The sequence below is a fragment of the Rutilus rutilus genome (assembly GCF_951802725.1).
Source record: "Rutilus rutilus genome assembly, chromosome: 13".
Taxonomy (NCBI): Eukaryota; Metazoa; Chordata; class Actinopteri; order Cypriniformes; family Leuciscidae; genus Rutilus; species Rutilus rutilus.
Window position 1 is genome coordinate 9794030 of NC_140218.1, and position 24714 is coordinate 9818743.

The 24714-nt window shown below is 38.9% G+C and overlaps 1 protein-coding gene across 3 annotated transcripts in view; it reads left to right on the forward strand.

Annotated features, from left to right (window-relative positions):
- The window catches only part of dlgap4a (discs, large homolog-associated protein 4a), a 196647-nt gene that overhangs the window by 43066 nt on the left and 128867 nt on the right, over positions 1–24714 (forward strand). For all 3 annotated transcript variants that reach the window (XM_084427412.1, XM_084427409.1, XM_084427411.1), the window contains exon 2: positions 16147–16247. The gene's annotated coding sequence lies outside the window, so the exon portion shown is untranslated. The remainder of the gene's footprint in view (positions 1–16146; positions 16248–24714) is intronic.

Below are 24714 nucleotides of genomic sequence, written 5' to 3' on the forward strand. Positions count from 1 at the left end.
AGGGGTGTGTTTCCCAAAAGCATCGTTAGTCAACAATGTTCGCAAGTTCCGTTGTTAGTGATGTAGTACTCGAGTCCGGTCTCGGACTCGAGTCCGGTCTCGAGACCGATTTCTGCTTTCTCGGACTCGACTCGGACTTGTTCTTACAAAGACTCGGTCTTGACTCGGACTCGACCCTTCAAAGACTCGGTCTTGACTCGGACTCGGCATAGGCGGTCTCGTCCCATCACTAGTCCACTACAATACATACCACTAGAAAATTTTAATTGACTGTTCGCAAAGACCCGCCCCCCTTAGTTACTGTCGCTATGTCCGACAAGCTACACCGTTCTGACTCACGCCACACCATGTTCTCACGCAGTGAAAAATACATCGCGGAGCAGAGAGGAGACTGACAACATGCTGACAGACAGGACAGACCAGGTTACTTTTCGGTTACTTTTGATATTAAACATATTAAACAAAGTCTCGCCTTTCAAACTTGGTCATTTTTTAAAAGAAATTTAAACAATAAATACCGTTTTGTGGCTCTTAAATGTGTAGTGACAGATCGCTGTAGAGAATCAGTTAAAGCTGCTCGTGAACCGATCATCTCTTCCTTCTAGTTAATTTATAGCCTCAAATAAACATGAACAAACATAAGAAGCAATGTTGTTTTAACCACGGAAAGGCGTCAGTACACTCCGTGTTTCAAGTTCAAATCCTCCCATGTTAACCAACAGTCCGTTGGTTAACATGGGAGGATTTGAACTTGAAACACCGAGTCTCGACTCGGACTCGACCCTTCAAAGACTCGGTCTCGACTCGGACTCGACCCTTCAAAGACTCGGTCTTGACTCGGACTCGACTGAATTTGAAAACCAACGGACTCGGTCTCGACTCGGACTCGACCCTTCAAAGACTCGGTCTTGACTCGGACTCGGCATTGGCGGTCTCGTCCCCATCACTATCCGTTGTTATCAGCAGTTCAACGAGTCGGTGTTTCCGAAACCATCGTTCCAACGAACATTTGCAAACATCGCAGAGTTGTGTTTGGATTGACAGCTCTCGATCTGTGGTTAGAAGCAGAGTTTCTGGTTTGCATGACATGTGGACTCAATAAATCATTATCTTGAGCAAAATAAGCAAGCTGACATTCAGTACAATATATCTTTTATTTAGAATACACACAAATATCATTTACGTCTTTCAGTTTGTCAAGAGATTTAAAGCGTTGTTTTTGAAGAGTGCGCATGTGCGAACGTGCTCTATTAGATAAGAACGAGCCTATGATTGAATATGGAAATAAAGCAAAATAACTGAGAAAAGTGATAAATAGTCCTCAGATGTCAGATGTCTGTAATTTATAGCAAAACATCTAGCGTTAATTCGATCTCAAACAGATTCATTAAAATAAGTTATTACTCCACCACGTGCACGACATCCTTAACCAACATGGTTGAACGACCAATATACGACAATACGATTTTGGGAAACAGTCGTGACTAGCTAGTTGATTTCTTCAACGATGCGTACCGAGGTGAAGCAGCGAGTTACAACGTTGTACGGGAAACACACCCATGAGCGGAGGAGCTGCAACAATGGAGAATATGAGGAAAATAATATGTTTTTGAACTTTTAAACATGAAAACCTGCTCTCGTTGAGCCCAAAAACAAATCAAGACTTTGTAAAAGACACATCAGGTGATAAACAGGCTGTTAGTTCAACACTTCTATAGAGCAGCAGAATGTGTTGCTTTAGTCCATGAAACCAGTGAATGTCTCAGCGTCCGCAGCAGAACGATGCTGTCAGACGGTGACAGCGCTTCTTTGTGGAACAAAAGACGTGAGACACACAGATGCCGGTGCAACAAACTACAGGTGAGACAGTGGGAACGAGTCACTCGACGGTCAGACGCGGATGGAGTTTATCCGCTGAGACGTTTAGTGTCAGTTCACTGAGAGTTCGGCCTATTGTTCGGGGTTTTTGTGAGCGTGTGTGTGTGTGTTTACTGGGTGAAATGAATGGAAAAAGAGATTTTTAATAAACATGTCCTCTTCTGTATGGAGAACTAACAATGATTCAGCAGATCAAAGGGACGCCGTGTATGTAAATGACATGTTTCTGCAGTTGTTGTCCACGAGCATCTATATGCACCTGGGTCACGCAAACCCTCTGCAACCCTCATCAGTATGTGCGTCTCGCTGTCTTCCTCTCTCAATGCTAATACGAGACGCTTGCCGCATTGTGCTCGGATGGCTGGTCTGAACCTCCGTACGAGAGGTGAGAATCTCCAGGGATCTCACCATGGCAAGCGTTATTGTGATCTCTCTTATGTTTTGTGATGCGCCTTTCATATGCAATTCTCACCGCTTGCAGTTTGGGTGTGCGATACTCGGCTCAGATATTTAAATGCCGTAGTGCTGCAAACCGAAGTGAATTTGATTGGACCGAGCATTCAGTTCAGCACAATGGCAAATTATTTTCTTACTCTGTATTTTTCAGAAAAGCTTAAAGCTTTTGCCTCTCAGGTAAATAGTTTTTTGATATTTGTACTGGAAAACAAGACAAAATAATGAGAAAGAACAGATTTTTTTTTTTTTTTTTTTTTTGCAGTGGTGTTATTTTTATTGCAATTTTCATACTGATCAGATCAGTCTTTGTAGTTTGCATATATAAGTTTTACAAAAAATGCATTTCAGTTTGACTAAAGGCTGTTTGGACAGTGTATGTATTTTTCCAGATCCAACCTTTGTCATAAGAACACTATGACTTATAATGACTAATACTTTTAGTAGGCCTATACTAATAAATACTGTATAATGAAACTCACAAAAAAAATTCCACATTCTGTTTTGAAATATTTGTATTGTAACGTTTGCAATACAAATAATGCAATTAAATGCAATAAAAATACATAAATAAAAATACAATAATTTAGAAAATTATAAAAAAAAACATTTCTTGTATTAATTGAAATGTCGTAACATTGTATGTGTAATCTTTTTTAAATGTATATATATATATATATATATATATATATATATATATTCTTATTTTATTTTATATCGCTTTTAAAAGTATAATTTAGCAGATCTCTTAATAATTATATAGTAAAAATAAAAATATTTGTTTGTCTTACTGTACATCATAATGTTGTGATGCCTAAATTCACTTGTAAACTGAAATATTTTTTTATTTTATTTTTTTTTTAGATAAAATTGCGTAAATAAATAGCATTTTGTTTAGACAAAGTAGTATACATTTTTATATTGGACGTGTATTGTTTATTACCATAAAACAGTGTTTGGCTATTAAAAGACTTTTATGCATCCCTACTAAAAATACACATGAGTTTTAGGTAAAAGTGTCAATTTTTAACAACAGTTTTTTTTTTTATCTATTTGTTTTGGTAATGGTTAGAATATATTAATAATTGACATTTTTCTTGACTCTGCTATCTTGGATTCATATTTGAGTTTGGCTTTTTGAGTGGCCAATGCTCTAGTTAGTCAGCTCACATGGTTTTGTAAGAGAACTGTTGTGTGAAATTTGTGTAAAGCGATTCTCTGGTCTCGTGGTATTACAGTATGTGAAGTTTCTGCTTGAGAAATCAGGAGCTCTTCTTTGAAGATCAAACTTTGAGATTTTCTCAGCGTTCATCTCGATCTGATCTTCTAATCCTGCTTTCTGGCCTTTCCACTGTTGATCCGTGTCTCCATTTGCCTTCTCGCTCTCATTCATGGTGTTGCTATTGGAAATGCATGGCTTCAGACTGTAAATGAGCGCTGCGGTCTGACAACTGTGGCGGTTTAATCAGGTATTCTATTGGAAACGCTGTCGCTGTGACAACTCTGTCAGTGTGGCGATGCTTGTTAAAGACCCTGTTTCACCCTGAGAAACACCCGGAAAAAGCCAACAGACAGATCCTACCAACCTGCACAGATTGAGCCATGTAGTTACACGTACCGTGATGCGCCATAAGTGTTTTTCTGACGAGATCTTTTTCATACACCCACCTTTTTTTTTCAAAGCTAAAGATAAAACATGTTTTCACGTTTACTTCCAGGGGAGAGAGTAGAACACTTTTGCTTACTGCTTAAGACACTTAGCTTTAGCATATACTGTGAGGCAGTATAATTCGTTTTATTAAAGACCCCCTGTGGCGAAAATCAAGTTTTTGATGTTGTTTATATGTCTGTGTGGTGTTTTTTAATATGCTTTAAGACCACCCATGTGCAAATTCATCAGTCAACACCAATGCTGTGTATTTTCTCTGTTTGGCCTACTGTATCTCTCAACTCAAATGTTTTTCCCTAAATATCCAAAACAGAAGCAAATGTGTTAATGGTTGACATGCTGAGTATTTTGACTGCAGGCTTTGGCACATCTGAACATAGATTGAGATGTTTGTTGAGATCTGTTCAGAAAATCTTGTTGACACTTGGGTGTTTTATTTAGGAAAAGTCTCCATTTATTCTCATTGATGTCTAAGATAAACTGTTGATATAAAGGAAAATACAAAGTTCTGTAATGAAACTCTAGATGGCACAGGCTGATTGATCCTTAACAGCAATAACAGCAGCAACGGCAGCAATATCAGCAGCAGCAATAACATCAGCAGCAGCAATAACATCAGCAGCAATAACAGCAGTAGCAGCAATAACAGCAGCAGCAGCAATATCAGCAGCAGCAATAACATCAGCAGCAATAACAGCAGTAGCAGCAATAACAGCAGCAGCAGCAATATCAGCAGCAGCAATAACATCAGCAGCAATAACAGCAGCAGCAGCAATATCAGCAGCAGCAATAACATCAGCAGCAATAACAGCAGTAGCAGCAATAACAGCAGCAGCAGCAATATCAGCAGCAGCAATAACATCAGCAACAATAACAACAGCAACAATAACAGAAGCAGCAGCAGCAATAACAACAACAACAATAACAAGCAGCAGTAGCAATAACAGCAACAGCAGCAGCAGCAATATCAGCAGCATCAATAACATCAGCAACAATAACAGAAGCAGTAGTAGCAATAACAATAACAGCAGCAACAACAGCAATAACAACAGCAACAATAACAGAAGCAGCAGTAGCAATAACAGCAGCAGCAGCAGCAGCAGCAATAACAGCAGTAGCAATTACAACAGCAGCAATAACAGCAGCAACAGCAGCAGCAATAACAGCAGTAGCAATTACAACAGCAGCAATAACAGCAGCAACAGCAGCAGCAATAACAGCAGTAGCAATTACAACAGCAGCAATAACAGCAGTAGCAATTACAACAGCAGCAATAACAGCAGCAACAGCAGCAGCAGCAATAACAGCAGTAGCAATTACAACAGCAGCAATAACAGCAGCAACAGCAGCAGCAGCAATAACAGCAGTAGCAATTACAACAGCAGCAATAACAGCAGCAACAGCAGCAGCAGCAATAACAGCAGTAGCAATTACAACAGCAGCAACAATAACAGAAGCAGCAATAACAGTAGCAGCAGCAATAACAGCAAAAGCAGCAATAACAGCAGAAGCAGCAGCAGCAATAACAGCAACAGCAGCAATAACAGCAGCAGCAATAACAGTAGAAGTAGTGTAGCAGGTATATTCCAGCAAGACCAAACATATCAACATTGTCATATCCATTACCATGTCAAACACTCTGTTTTTATCTCAAATGTTTCTCCTACAGTTCCTACATACAGTAAAGTACAACATGCGCATCACAAGTCTGTCATATAGACGACATACGATTATAATGAGAACATTATAACTGTCACCACTGTGTTCATGGGCTTTTCAGTTAGTTGTCATTTGTCACATGTTCCTATGTTCAGTGTCCCGCCTCTAGTCTGTCTCCCTGGTTACCATCATTAGTTCATCTGTATCACCTGTGTCCTATTAATTACCATCATCTGTGTTTGCTATTTAGTTCCTCCTGTCTTCACAGCAGTTCACTCTGTCTTTGTCTGATCTCTGTTATGTATGGTTGTTTTCATCCTGCCTGCTTGGAGAACTAGATGTACAATCTGTTTGTCTTCGTCTTCCTATCTAAGCCAACCGTGACAATAATTGTGTGCTTGAGACATGGCTTTTAATGGTGAGACTTTTGTTTTTGTAATCAAGCTCTCAAAAACATATACAATTTTTGATTTAAAAGATCAGCTTTCAAATATAAAGAATTATCGGTTTTGGCCAAAATCTTCATATCAGTGCATCCCTAATTATAGCGGTCTTAATGAGAAATGTTTGAGTTCATATTGAGATCTCTGACTTGATTGACTGACAGATGTTGGAATCCTGGCAAATCTCAACACAGTTTGATACATTAGTGAGATCTCTTCTGATGACTAGGGTCTTTCTGTTCTTCAGAAAAGTCTCTCACATTTCCATTTAATCTCATTGACACCTAAGAGAAAATATTGAGATATTAAAGAGATCTCATTTGTGATTTCTCCATCGCCTGCTGCATCGTATAGCGCGAGTTATGCTTCTTCCACAGACGCCAAGCATTATGTATGAATTTCTGCAGAGCGGAGCGCTAAGCAGCCATTAGCTCCTGGATGAACCCGCTGAGTGGCAGCGCTTCTTTCTACGACTCTAAATAAACTGAACTTCCCAGTGGAATCATCACGGGTGGATGACAGGCTGGAAATGGGATTTTGCTACCGAGCAGATGAATCTCTAAATGGGAAGGCAAGAGGGATATTTGGCCATTTACCCCATAAAGATTTCATTTGACAACCCTTCAGCCTCCACCCACTGCAATATCTGCGTGAGTGTGTGTGTGTTACTGAGTAAATCACATGTCAATCTAGCTTGTTAGTCTTGAGTGGGTCTTCCAGGTAGAGAACACCTACACGACGAACTTTCATGTGTGGGCGAGTGTGAATTAGACAGCTATAAGGTGGCACAGACCAGTCAACGAATCTGTGACAGCAAAATGAATATCACTGGAAATGGTGAAAATATATTCCCACATTTATTCCCCAGATGGTGAGATTTTCGTTCAGAGCAAAACACAGCTTGTCACAAATAATGTGTCTCCGGACGGACAGAATATTGACAGTCTTTTGTCTTTTTTGAATGTGATTTAGTGTGTTTGGTAATGTGTGTTTTGACTAGTGCTGAGATTCAACGGTTTTGTTCTGCTTATTCAGATGGGATTTGTGTTTCACAGATTTGTGATTTAAATCTCATCTGAATTAAACTCATCTGTGTTTTTTTTTGTGTGTGTGTTTTCACACAGTCTCTGTAAAAGAGCAAATTACTTCTTTTCTGCTCTCTGAGAAATCAAATCCCATCTAGATATGAATGTCTGGGATTGGGGAATTTTATTTTTTAATGAACCGGTGATGTTTGCCATTTTTTTTAAATATCAGCATTGGCCGATACGTTTTTCTGTTTGGTCGATGTGTCGAAAGAGGGACTTTTATTTTGTCTTATTTCATCTTCATTCTTTTATGCTGGTCTCTGTTTAACAGTCCCATCTAATAAGTTTTATCGGCCAATGTATCGGTTATCGGCTTTCAAATATAAAGAAATATCGGTTTTGGACAACATTTTCATATCAGTGCATCCCTAATTATAGAGGTATAAATGAATAAAAGTTTAATGATATGAATGTCTGTGATTGTGTAATATTATTTGTTAATTAACCGGAGGTAGTAGAATGTTTGGCATTTTTTTAAATATCAGCATTGGCTGAAAAGTTTTTTCTGTTTGGTCGATGTGTCGGAAGCAGGACTTTTATTTTGTTTTATTTCATCGTCATTCATTTACGACGGTCTCTGTTTAACAATCCTGTCTTATATGTTATTTGACAGAACTGTTGAACAAAGAAAGTAAATGCCATATGCAAAAAATTATAGCATTTGCTTTTATATTATTAATAATAAAAAGACAAACACTACTTACCGTCAGCATATACGATATATTATATCATGTAAACAAATCTTTAAATATCTAATAAACATTTAATTTCACAAACTTTGTTGAGTCCTGCTGTGTGTACTGACGGTCGGTTTGTGTGAACCGAATGTGGACCGGAAGAGAGAACTTCACGATCAACAAACATCAAACCCTTCATTTCAAACTATGCTGTGTTATATAGAATTGCCCAATATGTCATATTCGTGCCATTTTCACTGTGCTGTATGTAAAACTAATTCCATTCCAGACATAACCACACATTATTTTTAAAGACATAGTCTGCATCTGCGTATACTTACTGTGCATTATGCAAGTATATATCCCGAAGGATTAAACTCATTATCAGAAATGTTCTGCTGTGCTGATTTAAGTGAGGCAGAACCTTCTTAAGTTCTAAACCAGTCCCGTGTTGTTGGTGTTTTCTGGACTCAGCGTATAGCGAATAGCGTGGCACTAAAATAAGCCCGTGACCCTGTGACATCAGTTCCTTCAGCGTTTCTTCTGCTCATATTGCTGTTAGTGCCCGCAGAGAATGTGTTCATGAATAATTTAGCGGTCCTTCACAAGGGGGCCTCAAATTGGGTCTTGAGGCGAGACTGGCGAACCTTGACGGAGAGTGTTGTAGAATTTCCTGGAATATTTTCATTTCGTATATTTGTTTCCTAACACACAGCAAAATGCAATGGACATTCTGTCTGATTATGATGTGAGCTTGTATTGCCTCCTCTATGATGTCATAGTTGTGTCGCAGAGTGGGCTGAGAGAGAGATGGAGGGAGGGAGAGAGAGATGGAGAGAGATAAAGAGAGATAAAGAGAGAGATGGAGAGAGATAAAGAGAGAGATGGAGAGAGAGATAGATAGAGATGGAGAGAGAGATGGAGGGAGAGAGAGATGGAGAGACAGAGAGAGAGAGAGAGAGAGAGAGAGAGATGGAGAGAGAGATGGGGAGAGAGATGGAGGGAGAGAGAGATGGAGAGAGAGAGAGAGAGAGATGGAGAGAGATAAAGAGAGAGATTGAAAGGAAATGAAACGGTCACAGGCAGCTGTGTGTGTAGACGCCAGTAGGAGTGAGCATGAAAAACAAGCCTGTGTGTTCACTGGCGTTGTTGTGCAAGATTGAGTCCCTCCGCAGAATGTGACACCAAACAGTTAAAACACTCCTGCTGTTTGACCCCTGTGGTAGACACTGCTGCCAAAACATCTTTCTTTATTGATGACCATTCAAAGATACAGTAACTGTGTGTTTTAGAGAGGACCAAAATGCAAGCAAAAAAAAAAAATATATATATATATAAAAAATTTATATATATAATTATATTTTAGCATTTAATTATAGTTTTGTTTGTTTAATTAGTTATTTAATTGTTTATTTAAGCATTTAATTATAATTTGTGTCTGTTTAATTAGTTATTTATTTGTTTATTTAAATATTATGGTTTTATTTATTTATTTATTTACAGCTAAATGCTGTTTTAACATAAATAGATCATCATCATCAATCAACATTTACATAATGAGTCAATACACCATCAATCCTTCTTCCAAAACGTGTTTTTGTCTTACTCTGATTCACAATGGTATGCATATTATGAGTGTTTATATTTGAGACCTGACGGGATGGTTTTTGTGGTAAATTGTGTTTGTGTGTCTCGTCAGATCCGTAAACAGAGAAGAATTGCTCCAGTAACTTTGCCGCAAGTCTGGTGTATGAGTGGCAGAGGTTAGCTGTGTGTGTGTGTGTGTGTCCTACCTGACCTGAGGAAAATGCGTCTCTATAGCACGCATTGTGTTTATCGTACAATTTACACGCGGAAATGAGTTTTTAAGTGCCTATGATATGCAGTTTTTTAGGGGTAGGGGTAGGGGTAGGGGGTAGGGGTAGGGGGTAGGGCCAGATAGCCCTTGAAACGAAGATTTTTCGGAGAAATGTACCTGCATACACTGGCTACAGAGGCAACATGACTGCCAATAATCATTTTCTTTATGTCACATTCAATCTTGTGTTCATATTTACGGTCATGTTATTCAAATAAACGGTTGCAAAAAAATCGCTAAAGTTCGTTAACAATATGACGCGTGTAAAAAGCAAAAGTTTGAAGCAAAGTGGACGCGTGAATGAGGCGAATTCGCGTCCACCGCACCGCGCTAAACGCCTCATTCGCGCCGTAAGACCTCCAGACGCGCGTAAACGCGTCTTAACTCTCTATTCTATATACAGTGAGGAAAATAAGTATTTGAACACCCTGCTATTTTGCAAGTTCTCCCACTTAGAAATCATGGAGGGGTCTGAAATTGTCATCGTAGGTGCATGTCCACTGTGAGAGACAATCTAAAAAAAAGAAATCCAGAAATCACAATGTATGATTTTTTAACTATTTATTTGTATTATACAGCTGCAAATAAGTATTTGAACACCTGAGAAAATCAATGTTAATATTTGGTACAGTAGCCTTTGTTTGCAATTACAGAGGTCAAACGTTTCCTGTAGTTTTTCACCAGGTTTGCACACACTGCAGGAGGGATTTTGGCCCACTCCTCCACACAGATCTTCTCTAGATCAGTCAGGTTTCTGGGCTGTCGCTGAGAAACACGGAGTTTGAGCTCCCTCCAAAGATTCTCTATTGGGTTTAGGTCTGGAGACTGGCTAGGCCACGCCAGAACCTTGATATGCTTCTTACAGAGCCACTCCTTGGTTATCCTGGCTGTGTGCTTCGGGTCATTGTCATGTTGGAAGACCCAGCCTCGACCCATCTTCAATGCTCTAACTGAGGGAAGGAGGTTATTCCCCAAAATCTCGCAATACATGGCCCCGGTCATCCTCTCCTTAATACAGTGCAGTCGCCCTGTCCCATGTGCAGAAAAACACCCCCAAAGCATGATGCTACCACCCCCATGCTTCACAGTAGGGATGGTGTTCTTGGGATGGTACTCATCATTCTTCTTCCTCCAAACACGTTTAGTGGAATTATGACCAAAAAGTTCTATTTTGGTCTCATCTGACCACATGACTTTCTCCCATGACTCCTCTGGATCATCCAAATGGTCATTGGCAAACTTAAGACGGGCCTTGACATGTGCTGGTTTAAGCAGGGGAACCTTCCGTGCCATGCATGATTTCAAACCATGACGTCTTAGTGTATTACCAACAGTAACCTTGGAAACGGTGGTCCCAGCTCTTTTCAGGTCATTGACCAGCTCCTCCCGTGTAGTTCTGGGCTGATTTCTCACCTTTCTTAGGATCATTGAGACCCCACGAGGTGAGATATTGCATGGAGCCCCAGTCCGAGGGAGATTGACAGTCATGTTTAGCTTCTTCCATTTTCTAATGATTGCTCAAACAGTGGACCTTTTTTCACCAAGCTGCTTGGCAATTTCTCCGTAGCCCTTTCCAGCCTTGTGGAGGTGTACAATTTTGTCTCTAGTGTCTTTGGACAGCTCTTTGGTCTTGGCCATGTTAGTAGTTGGATTCTTACTGATTGTATGGGGTGGACAGGTGTCTTTATGCAGCTAACGACCTCAAACAGGTGCATCTAATTTAGGATAATAAATGGAGTGGAGGTGGACATTTTAAAGGCAGACTAACAGGTCTTTGAGGGTCAGAATTCTAGCTGATAGACAGGTGTTCAAATACTTATTTGCAGCTGTATCATACAAATAAATAGTTAAAAAATCATATATTGTGATTTCTGGATTTTTTTTTTTGATTATGTCTCTCACAGTGGACATGCACCTACGATGACAATTTCAGACCCCTCCATGATTTCCAAGCGGGAGAACTTGCAAAATAGCAGGGTGTTCAAATACTTATTTTCCTCACTGTATATTCTATATATAACGCTCTATTCGCGTTTGGTGTGAACGCAGCATTAGGCGTCGAAGATATCGTCATCTCCGTTGTTTTCTGCGAACTTCAGAAGAAAAATGGAAAAACAAAATAGCTGTAACTCACGCAGTTGTGATGACTACAACTGACGACGGTATCTTGGAAGTTTGTGATAAACATTGGCGCATCTCGTGTGACGTAGGCGCTAGCGACAACGTATAATGACTTGTAACGGTGTAGTAGTGGTGTCCCATTTCTTAGGGGAATATTTTCACCCCTACGCCTTGCCACTCTGTTTCAAGGGGCAAGGGTAAGGGGTAGGTGAAGGGTTAGGGGTAGGCGAAGGGGTATAAAATAGAATTGGGATTGGGCCTTAGGTCCTGTTTACACGAGAACGCTCGCGAGTGAAAACGTAAAAATATTTTATCAGATGTGCCTTTCGTTTAGATGGCAACGGCGTTTTTGGGGCTTAAAAACGCAAAAAAGTGAAACCACCCTCCAGAGTGGAAATCTTAAAAACGCTCCACCATCGCGTTTCCGTCTAAATGGTAAAAACCAGAGAATGTCTTTGTCTGCTAGACAGTGAAGGCACCGATCAGTGCTTCACATTGCCACCTAGCCGCCTGGAGTGCATACTACATTGAATTTCACACACTTTTGCGTCACCATATGCACGCAGATTTCCCCCCCATAACGCTCGTCTAAACGCAGAATAAAAAGTGATCACTTTTGCGTTTTCTCTTCAGATCGTTTCCGTGTAAACGTAGCCTTAGTGTGACCGGGTTGAGGTTAGTTGTCACAACGAGTGAGAAAGGTTGACATGGAGCAGTTAAATCTCCAACCTCCGGAGAATCACCCGTTTTAAACAAACGCCGAACAGAGGAGAGTCTGCTGGCAGAAACAGAACGAGACAGAGCTCGTAATAAAACAAGAACCAACATCGGCTCGGCTTTTCAATGACGACGAGAACTGAGGGATTATGAAATGTTGTAAAAGTGACGCAGAGATGATGGGTTTTTTATTACTCAACATGTGAGGAAGGTGTTTTATTGAACAGATAAATTGTCATATGTAGCTCTTTAACAGTGTTCATTGTAAAGCATTATCTATTGTGAAGAGCAGTTGTTGTAGCGCGGTGCTGGGATATATTGTCTATTATTGGGTAAAGCTACAGTAATGTTTTCAGCTAGTCAACTTGAGATCCTTTCCATCTAAACTGGTCATATCTCTTATGAATGTTTTATGAGCAGTAGGAGAATCATATTCATCCAGTCACGCAGAGCCGAAGAACAATGTTCTTCCTCAAAATACATGCAGTTATGTTTTTTAACTGCTAGAGGGCTGAAAGTTGCATAGTGTACCGACAACTTAGACTAAAAAATAAATAAAATAAAAGCTAAATAAAATAAAATATTTATAAAACCTTAAACTTAATGCATTTCAGCTAGTTGCTAAGGCAGTATTTCTTAGTTTTACTTGATGTGCTAAAATAACTAAAACTAATTAATTAATCAAATTAATAAAAAATATGTTTTAAAAATTACAAAAACACAACAAAATTACTAAAACTTCAACTAAATTTGAATTTTGAATGAGAACAGAAAAACAAAAAATAAAAACCAATTCAAAATATTATATTAAAAACTACAATAGTATCTCAATGGTAAATGGATCAGACGTTATAAAAAGCGATCCTTGGGGTCGAATGAGGATGGAAATCACGGTTCCTGGTCATGTCGAGTCATTTTTAGCACTTCATTCTCATTTAGACTCATATTTTCTTGTTATTTTCCCAAGCTTATCTTTAAAGGGCACCAAACACTCTCTATGAAGATGAAAAAGATGAAAAGGGTGAAGAAACGCTGTCTTGTAAATCAAATAAATTAGCTATTTATAAGAGCGTTAGTTGAAGAATCAAAGCTTTCGCTGGGTGTCTGTCTCAGCGGCCGGCGGTGTGTGTTTCTGAGTCCAGCAGCATTGAATAATTGACTAAATTTGTTTTTGCATAGTCATGTTTCAGATGAGAGTTAATGCTCTTTCATCTACTCTCACAAAACAAGCTCCTGTGAGAACTGTGACCTCTCAAACCTGTGCTTGCACATTAATGATGGCTTTCCCACCGCTCTCAAACACTTTACTCGACTCATTCATTCTGGGTCTTATTGTGGTGTTTTTATTTTCCTGTTTGGCACTGTTTAGCACTTTTTTATTACTGTCATTGCAAACCCTGATCAGTGAGTTGTAATATCTCTGGAAACTCGAACCGTAAGCATTCCCGTTTCTCAGTTGTTTGTAGCGAATGCAGAGCTGGATGCGACTGGCATTGAGATGCACGGGAGTAATAACAGATAATAGACTCGTTGTCTTTATCTTTGTAGACATATAACCATTGTCCGTTGTTGTTTATTATACGATATGAGTCTTGTTGCACAGGCTATGTTCAGAAAAACATAGAGTACTAGAGTATGCAAATTTTATGCATACCATTGAATGGCCACTACATTTCCAAAAATGTGCAGTATGCAACAATTTCACAATGCAATGCATTGAGCTTGACCTTCCATTTCCATTGTGACGGAAAAAGCCATGATGTTTAATGTTTTTATATATTTATTTGGACTGCCAAGTGACACAAAATTGGATTCAAAATTCAAAAATAAACAGTTTTATATCTGACATAGCTGAAAGCGTCTTGCTGAATTAAACATGCATGTAATGAGTTAATATGACTGCAATGTCTATCCATCCATCCATCCATCCATCCATCCATCCATCCATCCACCCATCCACCCATCCATCCATCCACCCATCCATCCATCCATCCATCCACCCATCCATCCACCCACCCACCCATCCATCCATCCACCCATCCACCCACCCACCCACCCATCCATCCATCCATCCACCCACCCATCCATCCATCCATCCATCCATCCATCCACCCATCCATCCATCCACCCATCCACCCATCCACCCACCCACCCATCCATCCATCCATCCATCCATCCATCCATCCATCCATCCACCCACCCATCCACCCACCCATCTATCCATCCATCCATCCATCCACCCATCCATCCATCCATCCACCCACCCACCCATCCATCCATCCATCCATCCATCCAACCATCCACCCACCCATCCACCCACCCATCCATCCATCCATCCATCCACCCATCCATCCATCCACCCATCCATCTATCCATCCATCCATCATCCATCCACCCATCCACCCACCCATCCACCCATCTATCCATCCATCCAACCATCCACCCACCAACCCACCCACCCATCCATCCATCCATCCATCCATCCACCCACCCACCCATCCAACCATCCATCCACCCATCCATCCATCCACCCATCCATCCACCCATCCAACCATCCAACCATCCATCCACTCACCCATCCATCGTGTGTTTGTTTATTGACAGTAATGAGCTGTAGCATCTTTTAATTGCTTCATGTGGACAGATATTTAATGTAAGATAATGTAATCTTCTTAATTTTGATACATTTTAAATGATAATTAATGCTGATTTTGCATTGGAACATTATACATTAGCGTGGTCTGGCTTTCTTTTTGAATACCGCTGTGTACAAAATATACAGCTCTGAATTAAACCAAATGGCTGATGAAATAAAGGTTAACACTGATCCCAACTTTATTGCATTGTTTCTTTTTGGTGACAAGAGTAATTGATGAACCCCAGGATTAAAATCATCATATTCAGGGACAGGGAGATCTCCATTCCCTTTCATTAGATTTGAGTGAGCTGTTCGTACTCGCTTTGTTTATTGAATCTGCTGCTAAATTCATTTGGTTCAGACCTTGGTGCAATAAAACCCAAATTATATCGCTGAGGGAAATGTTTTAAGGATATTTAATCAGGACAGGATCAGAATTAATTTTCGGTGACTCAGGAAGCTTTACCTGAAACTCAATTTGAGTGCTTCTCAGACCTTGAAATGATTGTCAATGGAGAATCGTCATTAGACAAACACTTATTCCGGAACATTCTTAAATCCTGTTTAGTCTGGTAAGGTTTAACTTAGACTGAATCTTGAGTTAGCGGTGTTTGCTAAAACAGCATCACTAATGCTCGTATTTATGATGTGAATAAACTCATGACTCTAATTATTTGTGCTATGGATCATGTGGCTTGTTGAAGAGTTCTTCTATTACCCTTTCTTAACAAAAAACACAGTGTTTCGCTTTTTGAAACGCCACACAATGCAAAGACGGAACATTTAGTCAATCATTAGTCTCTTGATTGTGGTATTATATTCTGGCTAATTATCTGTGAAGATTAATTTCATCCTCTTGAGCTGCTTAAACACTGAATGTGTTCATTTCAGTGGAATATGAAGGTTCTGATGTGAATGTCTAACTGAGCCGCCGTCTGTTTCCAGAATGACACAAACCGCAGTGAGGATTTGTCCGAATGTGAGGAGCGCTCCGGACCGTCCGTCCAGTCTCACGCAATGATGAGCATGTAAAGAACCCGACCGAGGTAAGCACACTTTTATTAAAGTTGTTCTCAACTGGTTTTTGCTAAAGGGCTCAGATTGGACAGGTAGTGATGAATGAACACACACTCAATTTTTTTTTTTTTTTTTTTTTTTTTTTTTAGCTGGGTGAATTTTCCAATAAGTTATTTATTTTAGAAATGTATATGTTAAATCAACTAAATCAGTTCAGAGATGTTTATCAGGCAATAAACAATTTAATAGCTTTGCAGTGCTTCTAGCTCATACCTTTTTTTTGTTTTTTTTCGTATTCATAAATGTAAAGATATATATTTATATATATATTTTTTTCATTTATGAATGCAAATCACATAAACTAAATGGTCCATTCCCTTGTTCCATTAAGATTTATACAAAATGTTTTATTAAGCTCTAGTTTTTTTAACTCACTTAAAATTCTTAATTCATAATATGAATAGAAGTATTCAATTTGATGGAATTTTACTATGCAATTGAAACTCGTAAATCTGGAAAAAAAAAAAGGGCTTGAATGTTTTGGGTGCAGGGGAAAAGCAGAAATGTAGTATTATTGAAATGTATTATTTGTAGTTTAAATTTATTAGAATTTATTATTTAAATAAAATAAAATACATTATTGTTAATTAAAATAAGTTGTTTAAAATATTGTTTACCTAATATTTATATTACTTATATATAATAATTTATAATGCTGTTTATTAATAAAACGTTGAATGTGTTATTAAATATTGATCAAATATATTCTTTAAAACATTGTTTTTATTTTATTTTATATATATATTTATATATTTATTCACAGATAATTAGCCAGAATATAATACCACAATAACAAAAATATTATCATTGAAATGTATTATTAAAATAAACTAAAATAAATGATTGTTAATTTAAAATAAATTGTTTAAAATAAGCTGTATCTATTATATGCTATATTATATATATATAATACTATATTAAATATATTATTATTGAAATGTATTATTTGTAGTTTAAATTGATTGAAATGATTGACCTTAGAAGTTAGTGTAGCCAACAACCAAAGATATGGGAAGGGTTTTCACTTTCCTTTTAAAAGTGTATTTATGTCATTTTAAGTATCCATGATGATTGCATTTTGTAATTATCATTTTGCACCACTGACCTGCAGCCCATGTGTGGCTGAAGAAAAACACCAGTTGAGAACGGCTGTTTTCTAGCATGCTGCGTTTGCTGAAACGCCTTTGAACACAAGCATTGCGCCTCTGCTGTTTTTTCATTGTTCACTCTCCCAGCGCAGTGGCCTTGGTTGTGCTGATTTGCTGCATGTGTAATGCACTTCAGAACGGGAAGATCAAGTTTGTGCTCTCGCAATCTTGTTCAATCAATAATGAATCGAGGTCTTGTCAGAATTGTGTAGCACCCTCTCAGACTTGTCTTTTTGCTCAAATCTTGACTGGAAACATGGTGATTCAGTGGTGGCTTATGCATGCATGAGATTTTGAGGCTCCGAACTCTCCTAGAGGAAAGGCAGACTTTGTTGTCGAAAAGATAAATGACTCCCTATCGGAGCGCTGGTGGACTATAAACGAAGTCATCTGTACAATGTCCCCTAACTGCAACAACGTGCACGTAGGCAACATAGTCAACAAAAGCCAATTTGATTTAACCTTCATGACATGCTCATTTTTTCTAGTTGATCCTATAGTGTTCTTGAGATTGAATGAGTGGCCCCTGGGGGCCGGTGTTGTATATGAAGAGTCAAACATGGAGATTTGTGTGCAGATTGATGGGCTGCCTGCCAATTGTTCATCAGCCGGCTGTACGCGCCACTTGCTCGAGCGCAGATTTATGAAGTCATAATGCCGACGAGTGACCTCCACTGAGGAAAAAACCACTGCTGCATTTTCATCACTTTGATGGGAGCTGCATCTTTACCTTTGCCAATAACTTTTAGACGGACGATCCATCCAAAACTAGAACTTCACCGGATACGTGTTGAATTGTGCGGTCGTATTGTGAGGCAACTATGAGTAAGCTATTCATTCCTGTGATGGTAAAGCTGAATATATAACACGTCAAGCCCGTGTGAGAATGGCTTGTTGTGGTTTATGCATAACAATACCATGATATTGGCTTCAAAACTGGTCAATTTTACATTACAGATCCTTCCTCGTGAATTGCCTGCATGCATCACGGGCTTGAGGGCAGTGTTTTCTGCCCTGAAAAGCTAAAGGTCATCCACATTGAGCTCTGACGTACAGCTGCGAAATCAATGCAATGATAATCTGGGTGTTGGTGAGTGACAGGCGTTTGGATTAATGAAAGCCTTGAAGACGTGATGACCTGAACTGAAGATCATTTCTCACACTCTCTTCTAGCAGTTCTGGAGGAGATATTCACCCCATTCAAGTTTGACACAGACGGTGTTGTTCACTTCATTATTGATCAGATGAAAATGATATCATAGCATTTGTTAGTTAGCATGTAAGCGTCGACTAATGGAAAATGCAGCTTTATTTCCAGACACAGCTCACTTCTAGCAAGGTTCTCTAAAAGTTATGAACAAACGTTCTTCCGGAAACATTAATAAAACGTTCTTTCAAAGTTATCTAGTATTAACTCTTTCTTTCCGGCTTTCTGTGTTTTCACTGTTATACGGTGGGCGCTATTACGCATCTTCTGAAAGAGTACTGAATCTCAAAACACAGGCAAAGATGAGGCAGAAACATCAGCTTTTTGTTCAAAATGTTGCTTTTTTATGAAACTTTTATAAAAACTTATGAAAGTGTTGATAAAAAAAAGAATGCATGAAGCTAGAAGAAAACTTTTTTTTTGTTTAAAAGCAGATGCTCTGTTCTTTCTTTTTATATGCGTGTTCAGATATTCAACAACAAAATTCTTCTGGGGGCCATGACAGTTTTGTGAAAATGATCAAAAATGCTGGCGGTGGCAGGCAACTAAAAAAAAAAAAAAAAAAAACCCTGGCGGGGATGTTCTCAAAACATTTATACTGTACATTGTTCATGGAAGTTTTTTTGTTTTTTTTTGAAACCTTTAGTTGGATGTTCATCTAACATTTTTTAAATGTTGCACTCGTTTCTTTTGAATGTTCTCTGAATATTCCGAAATGTTCCCATTATGTTTGCAAATGATAAAATGGAATGTTCTATTTTTAAATAATTTTTCAGTCAGAACATTGACAAATAATGGTTTTATAACTTAATTGGGAATGTTAGCAAAGCCCTTTTAGATCATATTTTTGTTAGCTGGGTGAATTTTCCAATAAGTTATTTATTTTTAAAATGTGTATGTTAAATCAACTAAATCAGTTCAGAGATGTTTATCTGCATGAAGCATTGAACAGTTTAATAGCTTTAATAGCTCACTGCTTCTCTCTGATCATCTCCATGAGATCCCATCATACAGCAGAGACGCTTTAAAAGCAAGGGATTTTTATTAAAAATTTAGTGTGAGGGTTTGTGGTTGTGTTGGATTTTGACAGAATCATTGATGTCTATAGTGGCAGTGGTGTGGGCGGGTTATGTCTCAGCGAACAGCACTTATCCAGCCGTGTCTCAGTGCTGGACAGAAACAGTGTGACTGGTATTATAGGATGTCATTGGGAGTGTGGATGTCCTCTGTGCTTCGTCCTCGGGCTAAATGATTCAGCAACTGCACATGAGAATGACAAAGATTAACAGCGCATGCTTGCGTCCAGCAGAATCACACACATTAGCGTTTGAGAACACATGACTGAGAGAGTCATATTGTGTTTAAAGAAAATGCTCTTTAACTTTTGTTTAGACATTGTCGATACTGGATCGATCAAACTCCTACACAGTTCACAGGATCGCAGATTCATTCCAGCAGTTTTTGTGTCTGTGATTATTACAGAGGAGTATTGCTTCCACACCTCGCTCATTCTGTTTAGTATGTACAGTATGTGATGGTTTTTTGAGATGTACAGTAAAATGCAGATATAGACTGAGGTCTCATTATGTCACATCATTTTCTCTCTGAGTCACACTCATTTTGCTCTTGTTTATGTCAGAGGACAAACAAATCGAGAGCGATGCTGGGAGGTTCGAACGCTAGCATGAATTTACCATTTGTTTTTAAAGAATTTTATATTTTATGAAGAAATTATGAGCCTTACTTGCTAGTGCAAAGATGGATGGATGGATGGATGGATGGGTGGATGGAGGGATAGATTGAGGGAGGGAGGGATGGATGGATTGATGTAGGGAGGGATAGATGGAGGGATGGATGATGGATAGATGGAGGGATGGATAGATACATGGATGATGGATGGATGAATGGAGGGAGGAAGGGATGGATGGATTGATGTAGGGAGGGATAGATGGAGGGATGGATGATGGATAGATGGAGGATGGATGATGGATTGATGTAGGGATGGATAGATACATGGATGGATGGATGGGTGGATGGATGGATGGAGGGATAGATTGAGGGAGGGAGGGATGGATGGATTGATGTAGGGAGGGATAGATGGAGGGATGGATGATGGATAGATGGAGGGATGGATGATGGATTGATGTAGGGATGGATAGATACATGGATGATGGATTGATGTAGGGATGGATAGATACATGGATGATGGATGGATGAATGGAGGGAGGAAGGGATGGTTGGAATTGTGAATTGGTTCGAACTAATCTTTATAAAAGGTTGGGCATTAGTGAGAAGGCATCTGTCAATAACATAAATGTGTACATGAGTGTGTGTGTGTGTGTGTGTGTGTGTGTGTGAGGGAGAAATAGTGTGTTTGCACACACTCCTAAATGTCCACAAACCACACTCCGACCTCGGTTTGGTTTTCCTGCTTTTGTTGCAGTGAGTGTGGAGCCAAGACCTGCTCCATAAGGAACATCCCGTATTAGAACCTCTCTCGCTCCTGCTTCAGAAGAGAAGCAGTGACATTCACACGCGCTCGTGACTCTCTGAAGTGTCCCGCTCATGAATATGGATGCGGCCGTCCTGTGATTGGCTCAGCTGTGGTTGAATGACAGCCTCTGACAGATCCCCACTGCACACTATATCAAAGATCCCTGGAGACCCCGGATTCATAATTCACACTCAGATTTAAGACGTGACCGCCATTAGATATGAACAGCGCAGTGGGGCTTTATGTGGGCTGAACATACAGTATGAATGATCTATGTAAAAGTGTAGTTTTCATAGTATGAGTGGTAACATCACAATAAGGACTAATTTGTTAGTATTAGTTAATGCATTAGCTGACATGAAGTAACAATGAGCAATACTTTATATTTTTTAAGTATTTTTTAATGGTAGTTAATAAAAATGTTCATGTTCATATTAGTTACTAATGTTACCAGATACATCTGTTGATCTTAAAGGTGCTATATGTAAGAATTTTCATGTATTATTTGCTTTTCATTTCCAATGTGTGAACAGCTTGTAATGAAACTTAAAAAACGAGACCTTCCTTTACTTTCTAGGTTGCCTATGAAAGCATGTAGTAGACTGATGCAAACATCGCAGTGATCCGATGCTTTCTGAACAGCTCTGAAACAATAGTTTCAAAGCAGCTTTACGGTGATAACAGGACAACAAGGGTTTCTGAATTCTACATATAGCCTCTTTATTGTATTAGCACAATGAAAAAACTTAGTGTAGACACACTTTTTCAGACAGACAGATCAAGTTAACTGCATGATGTAGTTAACTAATATTCTCGTATGAATTAAAATCAATACAAACAACTGGAGATGCAATTCCGTACAGTCTTCAGGAATCTCACAGATGTGTCTAACAAGCTTGGACTCTTGATTTAGATTTTTGTTCCTCGTCTAACTGGCTTTCTAAGTTACCAGTGCTTAACATCAGGGGATCAATATTAAACTGATCCGTCCCTTCAGACGGTGTTTGTGCTGGAATGGCATTGACAAGCTAGCGGTTCATATAAATGCTTGTCTAAGAAGTCAGGTTCACATTCATCTATTATTCATATACACTCAATACAGCAGCAAGAGCACTGTAATAGACCCTTTGTCATTCACATCAAAATATTAAGCACCAGAAAAAGATTTCAACATTGATAATAATAAGAACCATTATTAATAATTGTCCACTAATAATAATTACATCTTTGTCTGCCAGCGGCTGTATGTGTGCACTTTTTAGGAAACATGTTAGGACAGGAATGGAAAAAATTATGTTTATTATTTTTTGTAAAAGACTGAATCTTTAGCAGTGACAGTATGGAGATGCAAATGAGGATTGTGATTGGAGGAGATGGGTCACATGACCTGAATCTCAGTCAGGTAGCTCAGGTTATTTATTTATTTATTTATTTTTTTGCTTCTTTAATGAATGTAATGTGATTGTCCCATTATTTTAAGTCAACTTGCCCCAACTTCAGCCAGCACAGCTCTGTGTGTGTGTATATGTTGAGATCAGACTGAGGATAGAGAGTCCATATCCAGCTGTGATATAGCACATGTGTTTCCTGGCTGCTTCAGCTGACCGCTTCATAAACCAGAGTGAATGCTTCACTTTCCTCCTGTAACGCTGATCTCATCCTCCTCCTTAGAAATATATACCAGCGTGTGTGTGTGTGTGTCTACTACCCAGCTCTCGTCACGTTGATTTATTGTGCAGCTTTGTGCAGGTGGAGATGGATGTGCTCAATGATATGTAACCAAGACAATGGTTACAATATTCATGCATGATGTAAACTCATTGACATCACTTGGCTGTAGTTGCATGTTGTCTAGTCAGCTGTCCACTGCCAAATAAACTACCTGAGGGAAACCTTCACTTCCTGTAGCCTTGTCTCCTCAGTTCTGATTGGATAAGAGCATTGCTATTTTTTTATTGTCATTTTTCAAGATATGGCAATAATCAGGCATGTCATGCAAATTCCTTTGCCTCTAGTTGCGTGTTCAAGCATGGCGGTCGTTTCATACACTTATGCTGGATGAAGCTATGTTTTATTTATTTTCATTTCCCAAACAAATACTTAAAAGAATATGCCATTATGAACATACAGTATCTGAAACAAAAAAAATCTAAATAAACCGGCAATGATACTAGTAATAAATGTGTTTGTGTTTGTGTGTGTGTGTGTGTGTGTGTGTGTGTGTGTGTGTGTGTGTGTGTGTGTGTGTGTGTGTGTGTGTGTGTGTGTGTGTATGTATATATATAATTTGTGCATTTATTATTAGTATTTATATATATTATAGGTCAAGCTAAATATTATATAACTTGGACACAAATCCTGATGTGTTTTGTAGCAATAAGCATGGAAATGAAATAGATACAATTTATAATTATTTTTATTACTACTACTACTACTACTAATAATAATAATAATATAGTCTAGAAAATGTTTGTCGTTTTCATAAATGTACATTACCCATGATTTTTAATAACTTTGGTGACAGAATGGATTGGTTGACAAGTAAATAATAAATCTATGCATCATATCAGCTGATTGAGTTTTTTGTCTGCTGTTGTCTGTTGTTTGGTCGGCTGTTGTTCCTCACAGCTAAAGCTGTCTCTCTCTCTGAGACAAAGCACTGGTAAACCTGAACCCTGCACAGCCTCATGAATAATTCATGACATGCTAAAGCACTCTTTAAATCTTTGAGGCCATTCTGGCAGCGTCATCAGCACATTCATGACCCACCGCTGTGTGTCTGTCTCTGTGTGTTTGTCTCGTACACGCGTCTCTACTCCATTCCAACTTACAGACGTAATCCACACGTTAACTTCTAACGTGACACCACCGTGACGTCTGTATAGATCAACAGCTACACGTTATTGACGTGTTTACGTGACGTGATATTTGCGTGTATGTCTCTATGGAAGGCCAAAGGGGCCAAAACATGTGAAACTGCCATGTAAACACGTAATTTCATCTTAACGCAATTTACGCGTTAACACGTCATTTACACGTTAATACGTAATTAAATGAAATTGTATTCCGTCAGTTTCACGCAATTTACGCGCTAACCCGTAATTTAAGCGATAATACGTAATGTTAACGTGTAAATTACGTGTTAATGCGTAAATGACGTGTCACGTGTAAATTGCGCGTTAAGACGTAATTACGTGTTTACTCTGCAGTTGCATACGTTTTGGCCCTTTTGGCCTTCCATACGTCTCCATATAAAACAAACGGAGACGTACACGCACGTATACACGCGTGTTATCTGTCGTGCTTGTCAGTCTCGTCGCCGAATGGACCATTTCGAGCGCCATACTCGTGTGGATAGAATTCAAATGAGGGCTCCTTCACTCCCTACATGTTTTTTTCACACCATCAGCGAATTAATCTCAAGCTCTCATCCGTCATGTGTGCTACGGACGGGACGGTCACGCTGTCACCCTCTTTAAACCTTTCATTTGTCTGCTGCTCACAGACATATAACAATTTCATTTATTACTTATCATTTATAACAAGCAATTTCACTTTGTTGCTCCATCAGTTTATAATGAATCAGG